The 12,171-nt window shown below is 33.0% G+C and overlaps 1 long non-coding RNA gene across 1 annotated transcript; it reads left to right on the top strand.

Annotated features, from left to right (window-relative positions):
* Window positions 1–11,297: 11,297 nt before the first annotated feature.
* LOC108453538 (uncharacterized) lies at window positions 11,298–11,899 on the top strand. Its single transcript, XR_001866579.2, has 2 exons — window positions 11,298–11,343; window positions 11,426–11,899. It is a non-coding gene; the product is annotated as an uncharacterized LOC108453538 (long non-coding RNA).
* Window positions 11,900–12,171: the final 272 nt, after the last annotated feature.

Genomic DNA, 12,171 nt, shown 5'->3' with positions numbered 1-12,171 from the left:
CGCCCCGTATGACTAAAACGAAACTCACTGTTTTGACCCCTTTTAATTCCCCTACTAAACGCAGCGTAATAACAGTAACATAACTATTTCAACGGCTATAACTGAATTTCAAAAACAAACAGAAATAAAAGGTTCCTAACATTCTTTCACTGATTCACAGTTCCAATTCTCTTCTTTTTCTTGTTCGTTCTTGATTTATAGATTTTATTTAATTTTCATAAAATGATTTGATCTCTTTTAGTTCTTTGAATCACATGATTTTCCGTGTTAAAATTTCCACTTTCTTTCGATTTCTTCTATTTATTCGGTGATTTTAATCAAACTTCGCATTGCTTGATATTTCGTCTGTTCTGGTGTTCTGCGTGCTGGATCTGAACCTGTTTCTCTTGATTTTAGGTTTTTATTTAACTAATTTTCTGTCTGTTGTTTGGTCACCGGTATAATAATGGAAATTGATTGGAAAGGAAATTCTGAAGTTTATAAATTTCTTTTCAGTAATTCCTTATCGTTATTAGTAGCATAAAAAATTCATCCCAACTGTTCTGTTTCTTACACTGAGCTCTAAGAACGTAGCTGGAAATGATAAAATGTTTACTTCTTTTTAGGTGATTTTTGTTTATTTTTGTTCGGATTTTTCTTTTCAGGTGGATTAGAGGCTTTGTTGCCATTAGTTGTGTTCACGCTGTTCTTCGGAGGGGTTATAGCGTAGGAGAAATGAAAGGCTTTTTGTGATGGGGATTTTTGATGGATTTCCAATTCATCCAGATAAATAAGTAAGCTTAATTCACTCTTCTTCTGGTCCTCAGAGTTTAAGTTAATTCCTATACCAATGTCTGAATATGTGTTGGACACTAATACTTCAACAAATTGAATTCAGAAAGTTTTAAGAGTATGAGCAACATAGGTTGTTGCTTTACTACTTTGTTTTTGCTATTGCTTGTGAAAGATTACCGACAATCAGAATTCTGATTAGTTAGCCATGAATAAATTACCACAAAATAACATAATTCTAATATAGATTTTCTATATACATGTAAATGTCATGTGATTTGTTCTTGAGGACAAAACGCAATAGTAATATAATATATATTTATTCTTGAAAGCAACACTCTTTTCATATTCAAACAACCTTTTTTTTATTTTTTTATTTTTATTTTTTGCTTTTAGAAATAAAAACTAAGTAATAAAAGTAACAGCAAAATGGGGTCATTATTATTGCAAAATTTGGCAGTCATGTTGAGGCTGGTGGAGTTGGAACAGTATTCTGATTGTTGCTATGGTTTAAATTAGGATGCTTTTCTTAGATAGTAATATTTTTTTGATTGGTAGGCAGCTTCATTTGCTGTTATCAAGCACCTGCTTTTGGTGAAGAACAGTATTCTTAGATTACCCCATGTGTTTCAGTTATATTTTTCATGGTTCTTCTTCTGATTTCTTACGATTAATTGCAGCACTTAAGGGATGAACTTGTAGAATAGATGAGAGTTGGGCAACTGCACGTTTTGATTCACTACCTCATGTTGTCCATATCCTGACATCAAAAGATGGTGAAGGTGAGCTCCAGTTTTCAAAGGAACAAAGTGATGTAGATGAAGTTGTACATGCTTATTGTCAAAACCATTTTTTTGAAAATGGGAATCGACTTTGGTTTTGAAAAGAAAACGAAAATTGGGAGTTGCCACCAATCTTTTTTGTTTAGGTGTGATCAGATCACCGAAAAATTTGGTCATTTTAATAAAACATTTTAGTTTACTAAAACAACATTTTTAGTCTACGAAAATTGAGAGAACAGATTCGGGAGTCGGTTACGTGCGAGGAAGGGTTAGCACTCTCGTCACGCCCAAAATTGATACCTAATTGATTAATTAACGTCTTTGCATCGAATGTTTGAAAATTTGGAAGAATTTTAAAATACAATCCCTTTTTATTTAAAAGGCTTGAATAAATTGAAATGAAGTGTTGAAAGCTACTCCTGTCTCAAAGCAATAAAATGTCACGTCCAGTAAGTTAGGATATAACATCTAGAACCTTTAAGAACGAGCATGCTTTTTATTTAAAATTCAAAAAGATATTCGATTACTTAGAGTAAATGAGAAAAATCGAAACCCAGTAAGTTAGGGTACGATTTCTCGAATTTTCAAATACTGAATATTGTTTTTGTTTACAAAAATATTATCTCGCGGTAACAAAATGTCATGTCTAGTAAACTACGGCACAACACCTCGAATCTCTGAGAATAAGCGTTTCGTTCAAAACTCATATTAATTTTACAAGAGTATTCCATCGTTTAGGTTAAATGAGAAAAATCGAAACCCAGTAAATTAGGGCACGATTCTCTCGAATCCCTAAATACGAAATATCGAATATTTTAAAAAACAAACTTAGTATGTCGAGTAAAAATTTATTCGAACTTGTAAAATGTAAAAGAACTAATGACATGTGCTAATATGCTCAACAAGATTATAATAAAATACGATGATATAAATGACAATAATATGAACAAAGATATCAAAGTAAAAAAGAACAAACTAATTAGAAAAATTATAAGTAAAATAAACAAATATAAGTTTTAAATAAAAGATTTGAAAATAAGAAAAACAATATTAGAAAGAATATGAAAAATAAACAAATAAATAAGATACATAATACAATATTAAATTTGATGATTATGAAAGTAAAAGAAATAATAGATTAATAAAGAATAAGTATAAAATTTCAGTATAAAAAAGGAAAGAATAATAAACAGTAGGTACAAAAGATAAAAATATAGTAAAAGCGATAATAATAATGATACTAAATAATAGTTGTAATAAAATAATAATAACAAATATAACAATAAAATGTAATAATATTGAAAATACTAATAGTAATAACATATTAATAATAATAAAAATATACAATAAAAATATGTAAATAATAATAGTAAATGGTAAAAAGAAAGTACAATAAAATAAATAAGTATAATAATAATAATAATAATAAAACAAATAATATAAAATAAATAATAGAACAATTCTAAACAAACAATACTTAAAGAAAAACAAGTTTAAAATAGATGCTATAAAAGCAATCTAAGTAAATGATATAAATTAATTTAAAATAATTATTATGCAACAAATGAGTAAATAAATAAAGTAATATACCGAAAATATATAATAAAAAAAGACAAGTTAAAGTAATATATACAAAGTTTAAGATATAATATTTAAAAAAATTTAAAAAGATTTGAAGATGAACGTATAAAAGGATAATATGTATATATATACGTTAAAAATGAATAGTATATATATTAAAACTTGAAACAAATATAAAACAGTTTTTAAAAGGGAATATATATATATATATATATATGTATAAATAAATAATATAATCAATTTTAAAATACCATGTGATATAATTTAAATTAAATAATATATAAAATCTAAAATAGATAATAAATAAAACAACGTATTAATATATAAACAGTTTAAAATAAAAGGGGTCAAGGGTTCAATTGAAATCAAAATAAAAATATGGGGTATTAATCCTCAATAACAAAAAGCCAACAAGAACCCACATGAAACGCGCTTAAACAGGCAGGGGTTCATAGGGAAAATATCCCACACCACTAAGCGCACAAGTCTCTTTGACGAACCAAAAGACCGAATTGAATAGGAAATAAAGTTAAGGGGTCAAATTTAAAAAATAAAGAACTAAATTAAATGATCTAAGAAACACGGAAGGGCCAGGGAGTAAATATCCCATTTAATGGAAATGCACAGGCCCCCTCCTTCCCAAACGCCGTTTGCTTCTGTTTTATAAACAAATTTTGCTTATTTTTTACTTCACCCCTTTCCTTTTTCTGTTTTAAAAAATTTACAGAGCCCACCTCCCCATTTTTTCTTCTTTTCCTCTGCTAGGTTTTCAAAGCCTAGCTTGCGCTGAAATCAAAAGAAGCAAAATAGGTTTTCAATCTTTTTCTGCTAGGGCAAAAGAGTTAGCCCATCCTTGCAGCTGCTCCGTTGTGCGCACACCAAAGATGGCGGCCGAAAAAAAATCAACGGTAAGGATATTCCCTCCCTTTTTCTTTTTGATTTTCGAATGTAATAATAAAAAGAAAAAAATATGAAAACAGAAATTGAAACCAAACTAAGAGCAAAAGATAACCTTTTGAAATTTTCGTTTTTGATTGATTTTCGTATATTTTTTGAATCCCCCCTTTTTTACATCCGTTTTTCAGTGGCTTTATAGCCGAAAAATAACAATACAATATTATTCCTCGTTACTGTTTATGTCTAGGTTCTGCTCTCTGTATGCTCTTGTCCTTGCTACTGTTCTATCACTGTTTCAGCCTCTGTTATGGCTGCTACTTTCGTTTCTTTTTTGCTCTCTTTGCAGGCTTTGAAGGGGTCATGGGATGGATCAGAGGAATCAAGCCTCGGGACGAAGCACGGGTGGTGCACCCGAGGAGGAGCGGCGGTAGCTCTTAGGCTAGGGTTTTGGGCTTTTGGGCTAGGTTTAGTTTGGGTTTGGGTGATTTTTAAGATTGGGTTCAATTTCATCAATTGGGCCGGGCGAATTTGGGCCTGTACACTTATCACGGGGGATTCAACAAAGCAATTCAATATTACTCTACAAACAGATGTCTCATTATGTCGTAATTTATTGTTCAAGAGGGATTCTTGCTGAGTTGGAAATGGGTAGGGTCAAACATATATTTAAGAGAATTTCACATTAATTTTTCTTGCCTTGTTTTTTAATCTTTTCATATTAATTTATTGTTCAAAAATCACATGGGAAAACACCAAAAGCTATCTAAATATAGTAGTTTAAGAGTTTTTTTAGTATATTAGCCTTTTTTTTAATCCAATTTGTTTGATCCGGCAAGTAGTTCTATTAGGAGAATTTTGTTATGCTAATTTAATTTTTTCTCTCTCTATATATATATTGCATTTTCTTTGCAGTAGCCATTCATTATTTCTTTCTTTAAGTGTGGTTGTTGGAAACTTTTGTTTTCATTTCCTTGTTGAGTTGCAAATTTTGTAGGTGTAACTACTTTGACATGTTCAATTTGTTAATCGTCTCCTTATCAACATATATTGTTGTATACATGTCTACTATATAGGTGTTGATCTCATTCGCCAAGGATGGAATAAGAAAGGTCCCAATGTTTCACACGAAGGTTATGGCTATGCAACCATCTTGCCTAAACAAGGAATTTATCTAGCAGCACCTTTATACTGGCCCGTTCATTAGGGACCATGAGAATCAAATATCTGTGTTTTCAAACTTTTCTTTTGTTACATTTCATAGATGGGTCTCCAAATGCCTTTTGTAATCTGATATGTGGTGCAGTTTACTAAGTCTTTCCATGTTAGTATGATTTGAGTTTCTTAGGAATAAATTTGGTGTGTGTAGCACTTGAGTCAGGAAGAGAATGTTAGTGTCTCAAAGGTTTCAAATTCTTTTTGTCATTAAGATGACTAACTCTTAGGGAGACTGTTAGCTTGTTAGTAGGAGTAGGAAGCTAGGAGTTGTTATAGTTTGTTAGCTTGAGTCATGTGTATAAACATTGTTTGATTAATGAATTTGATTATCTTTCCCCATTCTTGCTTTTTGTGTTTCCATTAGTTGTCTGCTAAATTATCGCTTTAATTCTAATTTGATCATTATTCAGATCAGTTTTTATTTAGTGTATTATCTTATTCCTCTAAGAATGTGAACATACATCTGATTAGGCTTTGTCTGACATAAAATCAATCAATTTGTTTGCAGTTCAGCAGATATGTTGGAATTCAATTGTTCCAGGACAAGTTAGTATGTCTTTTTATTTTCAGATGGGATGGGGTGGGGTAGTGGGATGGCATTTATTTTATCTTTGAAAGTGCTTGAAATAGTATGATAGTATGCCCTTTTTTTCTCTAGCTCATCCACTTTATTATACAATTTTGTTGTGATTTTCTTATCTGTTGAGTCCATTCTCAAGTTTTCTTTATATGAAGATTACTGTTAAGGAATGGCTTACATGCAGCTAAGTCAATTTTTTGTTGCATGCATGTTGTAGCAGGACAACATGCTGACCTTGTTTGCATTTTGTTACTTAGTTACATTTGAACTAAGTTGGTAATGTGTTTGTTTTGATTAAGTGCTGATTAACTTGATCAAATCAGCTTATATATGTGTTCAAGTTAAGTTTTAAAAGTTTCAAGATGAATTAGTGGTGTTAGGTATTTTTTAGTTGACTGTTTTGTTTTTACTCAAGCTGATTGCTTTTTTAAAAGGATGTAAACTTCAGTTATCAATGATGTTGAATCTTTCAGGAATTTTTCTTCTTGTTTTGGTTATAAGATAAGCAGTTTCATTCTTAGTTCAAAAGCCTGATTCCTTCATTATGTATTGCAAGTCATTGAAGCTTGTTGCTTAAGACTGTGCTTTGTTTTCATCTCTATTTTAGAACACCAAAAATTAGTATTTAGAGCCAACTTCTTAGAGGGCCCTTTTCTCTTTTCTATTCTCAAGTCAACATGTCTTCATCTAGTTTCTCTCCAACTCTACTACCAGTGTTTAATAGTGAAAGCTACCATATTTAGATAGTAAAAATAAAGACCTACCTATAAAAATGAAGACCTATTGCAAGCATTTGACTTGTGAGAGGTTGTTAATGTTGATCTTGAACCACCACCCTTGAGAGCTAACCCCATGGTTGCTCAAATCAGGTAACACTCTGATGATAGATCTAAGAGATACAAGGCAATGTCCTGCCTTCAAAACAATGCGTTGGACTTGATTCCAAGATTTCTTCTTTGGAAGACTCGAGAGATTTATCAACAATCTTTTTGACTGAGCTAATCGATACTCTCTATGCTCAGGAACAAAGAAGAGCTAGTAGACAGGAGGAGTATCATGATGGTGCATTTCAAGCCAAAAGCAGAGCAACCTCGAGCTCCTCTAGTTACAAAGGGAAGAAGAGCTAGACAGACAAAAAAAAGAAGTCTAAAAGGGATGGAGGAATGAGAAAATATCCATCATGCTTTCATTGTAAAAAGACTACTCATTTAAAAGCATATTTCTGATTTAGGCTTGATGTGTAATGCAAAGCTTGTAAGCAATTAGGCCATGTTGAAAAAGTTTGCAAAAATAGGGGCCAACAAAAACAACAACAATCACAGCATCTTAAAACTCAAGCTCAAGTAGCTGAAGGGAGCCATGCCCAGGAGGAGTAAGTGTTTGATGTTTCTTGTTTAGCAATCAGGAGAAATAACTCAAAAGGATGGTTGATTGATAGCAACTGTACCAACCACATGACTCATGATACTAGTATCTTCAAGTGGATTGACATCAACTTTAACTCAAAAGTGAAAGTTGGCAATAGACAGTAAATCAAAGTAGAAGGAAAATGAGATGTGTTGATTAACACTCCTTCAATTACCAAACTTGTTTCAAATGTTCTCTTAGTACTAGAAATAGATAGAAATCTGCTAAGGGTTGCTCAGTTACTTGAGAAAGGGTATTAGGTTGTGTTTAAGAACAAAGAATGCATGATTAATGATCCAAGTGGATCTAAAGCCTATGTCAGTAGCCATGACTGATAGGAGCTTTGTTGTTGACCGGAATAAGAAAACTACTAGTGTTTATGCAACTGCCTTAGATGAGTCTGAATTGTAGCATAGGAGGATGGGCCATGTTAATTATAGATCATTACTTCAGTTATCTAAAGAGGATTTGGTTGATAATTTTACAAAATTGGTTGAACAACAAGGTGTTTGTGAAGTGTGCCAATTGGAAAAGCAAGCTAAGCTCCCATTTCCAGTCAACAAGGCCTAGAGGACTTCTGAAAAACTATAGTTGGTTCACATTGATGTGTGTGGTCCTATGAGGACTCAATCCTTGAATGGCAGCAGGTATTTTATCATTTTCATTGATGATTATTTCATGTTTTACTGGGTTTATTTTTTCAAGTTGAAGTTAGAAGTTGCTTCAGTATTTTGGAAGTTCAAAGTAGCAATTGAGACTCAATCAGGTTGCAAGCTCAGAACTATAATATCAGATAACGGGACAGAGTACACTTCATATTTATTTCAAAAGTTTTGTAAAGAGTCAAGGGTTGAACATCAACTCACTAACACCTACACACCCCCAACAAAATGGTGTTAGTTAAAAGAAGAATCGAACCCTGATGGATATGACCAGATGTCTGATGTTTGAAAGAAATTTGCCTAAAAGTTTTTGGGCTGAAACAGTAAACACTATTCTTTATCTTCAAAACAGGCTACCAATCATAGCCTTGTTGGATAAAACTCCATTTGAATTCTGGTTTGTATGCAAACTATCAATTGCACATTTGAGAATTTTTGGTTGCGTCTGTATGCACATTTTCCTGCTGTTAAAAAGGAAAAATTGGAAAAGAAGGCTCAACTTGGCATCTTTGTAGGCTATAGCAGTGTTAAGAAAGGCTACAGAATCATTAATCCTTCAACTTACAAGGTGTTTGTAAGTAGGGATGTAGTGTTTGATGAGAAGTCAACATGGAACTAGGATAGAGCTAAGTCAGAAAATGTTACTGAATACTTAGTAACAAGGCCAAATGAAGCTAATCAGATTAAGCAAGAAATGGATTTTGATGATGTGTCTGTCAAGGGAACCAAATTAATCAATGAAGTGTACGAAAGGGTTGACATAGCTATTATTGAGCCAACTAGTTATAAAGAACTAGAAACATTACAAGACTGGAAAGAAGCCAGGTTGGATGGAATGGACATGATTCATAAGAATCAAACTTGGGAGCTGGTTGAAAGGCTAGTCCATAAGAAAGTCATAGGGGTGAAATGGGCGTTTAGAGCCAAACACTATGCTGATGGAACCTTGAACAAGCTAAAAGGCAGAGGGTTTCAGCCAAAAGTATGATGTTGACTACTTTGAAACCTTTGCACCTGTGGCAATATTAGATATTATCAAACTTTTGCTTGCTTTGGTAGCTCAAAGGCAGTGAAAGATACATCAACTTGATGTAAAGTCTACCTTCCTCCATGGATTCCTCAAAGAGGAAATATATGTTGAACAACCTGATGGTTTCAAGGTAACTAGTGTTGAAACAAAAGTGTACAAGCTTAAAAAGGCATTGTATGGCTTAAAATAAACACCAAGAGCCTGGTATGACAAAATTGACGACTATTTGTTAAGCTTGGGCTTTGAGAGAAGCATTAGTGAGCCAACTGTGTATGTGAAGAAAGCTGGAGATGAAACACTTCTAATAGTCTCCTTATATGTGGATGATTTGCTGGTGACTGGTGGGAATGATGATTTGTTAGCTGAATTCAAAAGGGAAATGGAAAATGTATTTGAAATGTTTGATTTAGGTGAAATGTACTATTTTTTTTGTATGGAGGTATCTCAAACTTAGCAGGGCATTTTCATAAGTTAAAAGGCCTTTGCCTTGAAGATCTTAACTAAATTTTGCATGCAAAATTGCAAAGCAGCTAGTACTCCAGTTGCTATTGGTGAAAAACTTACTAGCCAAGGTGATTTTGAAAGGGTAAATGTATCTGGTTCTAGAAGCCTAGTGGGATGTTTACTCTATTTTAACAACCTCAAGGCCTGATATTGCATTTGCTGTCAGCCTTTTGTCCAAATTCATGCACTGTTGCAATGTGACTCACTTTCAAGCAACAAAAAGGGTTTTGAAATACATCAAAGTGACTCTGAACTATGGAGTCAAGTTCACCAAGGCTGATAACTTGAAGCTTGTTGGATTTGTATATAATGATTGGTTGGATCCATTGATGATATGAATAGTATTTTAAGGTATCTGTTTACTCTAGGATCAGTTGTTTTCTGTTGGAGTTCGAAGACGCAGACCATTGTACCTCAATCAACAGTTAAGGTTGAATACATTGCAACTACTATAGCTGTTAATCAAGCCATTTGGCTAAGGAAACTCTTGGTTGATTTGAAATTGCACCAAAGAGAAGCAACAGAGATTAAATATGACAATCAATCTACTGTTGTAATTGCAAAGAATCCAGTGTTTTATGGCAAAACAAATCATTTCAAGATTAAGTTTCATTTTTTAGAAATATGGAGCAATCACATGAGGTCAAGCTGATTCATTGTAGTTATGAAGATCAGTTGGCAGACATCTTGACAAAGCTTCTTGGAAAAGCAAGGTTCGAGAACTCAAGAATCAAGTTGGGAGTTTGCAGCATGAAAGCCAATGAGGAGTGTTAAAGAATGGCTTACATGCAGCTAAGTCAATATTTTGTTGCATGCATGTTGTAGCAAGACAACATGCTGACCTTGTTCGTATATTTGTTACTTAGTTTCATTTGAACTAAGTTGGTAATGTGTTTGTTTTAATTAGGTGTTGATTGACTTGATCAAATCAGCTTATTTATGTGTACAAGTTAAGTTTTATAAGTTTCAAGATGAATTAGTGGTGTTAAGTATCTTTTAGTTGACTGTTTTTTTTACTCAAGCTGATTGCTTTTTTAAAAGGATGTAAACTTCAGTTATCAATGATGTTGAATCTTTCAGCAATTTTTCTTCTTGTTTTGGTTCTAAGATAGAAGTTTCATTCTTAGTTCAAAAGCTTGATTCCTTTATTGTGTACTGCCAAGTCATTGAAGCTTGTTGCTTAAGACTTTGCTTTGTTTTCATTTCTGTTTCGAAACACCAACAATTACAGCCTTGACTATTCCTTACAAGCAAACTCTCAGTCTTGTCCTATGTTGCTCTGACTCTTCATTTTTCTTGAACCATGTCTGACACCCAAGTCATATATACACATTTTTGGCCATGCGAAAATGACCCTCCAAGCAGTAAAAATTGTCCGAGAAAGTAACAGTTCCCTATTTGCAAAATTGTATGCTCACTTTCATCTTTTTAACCTTTACTTTTCTCATACAAAAGGATAATCAGTTCTTATGAAAAAGGCTATGCATTATTCTAGCATCAATTGATAACCCTATCCTTTCGTGTAGTCTTGCTTGGTTTTGCTTTATGGTCTTAATGTTTTGCTGAGAGTTTGATTGAAAATAAGTTCCAAAGCTTTTTCAAAATACAACTGGTTCAGATGTATCCTTCTGATTTAGGTTTTGCATGTATGAAATGATCCTGATTTTACCATCTTTGCTATCATTACAGGCCCTTGCAGCTATCCCTTCAATTGACAGCGAAGCTGTACAATAGAGACTTGATCATGTTCTAACCTATTATGAACCATTAAATATGCCATTCGAGGCAAGCTATCGGAACTCATAGTCTATTTTATTGTTGGTGAATAAACTTTTTTGCCATTCGAATTGATTCCTACTTTTCTTTATTGCAGGCCTTCATTACTGAGCACGAGCACTTGTTTACAGCTGCAGTGTAAGTAGCATTAACTATTTCTTCTAGTTGAACCAAAAAATTTGCCGTTAGTTTAGTGACAAATTATTCCTCGTTTTGACAGGTATGCTAATCTTCTAAAAGTCCAAGTCCTTGGAAGAGAGATACCTCCTGATGCACAAGATCAAATATTAGAGATTTTATCACGTTAGCAATCGAATTATATCTTCCAAATCATATGATTTTTGCTCACATGGTTAATTTCTGGTCTCCCTATCAGAACAGCAGAGTCTGTCAACCTTTTCCTTTGAAGTTATTGTCCGTCATGCTCCAACTACAGGTATTTTTTTCGAATGCCAAAGATACGAGGTTTGTTTTATTGCATTCATAATTATAATTTGCTCTTCGTGTAGTATCAATTTTGTGAGCTGCGTGTTTCTCCATTTTTCTTTATTGCTTTTGATTAGTATCGATCACCTAGGGATTAAAAGTGCAAATTTCATGTTATGTTGTTAATCACATGCTAGTTGTCTTGTTGTTGTGGACATCGTACATCCCAACTTTGAATTGCTATAGGAAGTCCAAGTTGGATAAGAAACTTCTATTTTCTAACCCATGCTCAATCAATATGTCGATATGAGTATGAGAATATGGGCTTTCAACATCCCTCTACCAACTTTCCCAAAAAAAGTCAACATACACTTTAGGAATGTCGAAACCATTTTTTTTGAAAAATTGGGTCGAATTTGGTTTTAAAAACAAAAATGAACATGAGAGTCGCCACCGATCTTTATTAGGTGTGCTCGGATCACCTTCGCTTTAATAAAATATTTTAGTTTATTAAAACAATGTTTTTGGTCTACGAAATTC

This window comes from Gossypium arboreum, chromosome 5, assembly GCF_025698485.1.
Source record: "Gossypium arboreum isolate Shixiya-1 chromosome 5, ASM2569848v2, whole genome shotgun sequence".
NCBI lineage: Eukaryota > Viridiplantae > Streptophyta > Magnoliopsida > Malvales > Malvaceae > Gossypium > Gossypium arboreum.
This window is presented reverse-complemented; position numbering and strand designations above follow the sequence as displayed.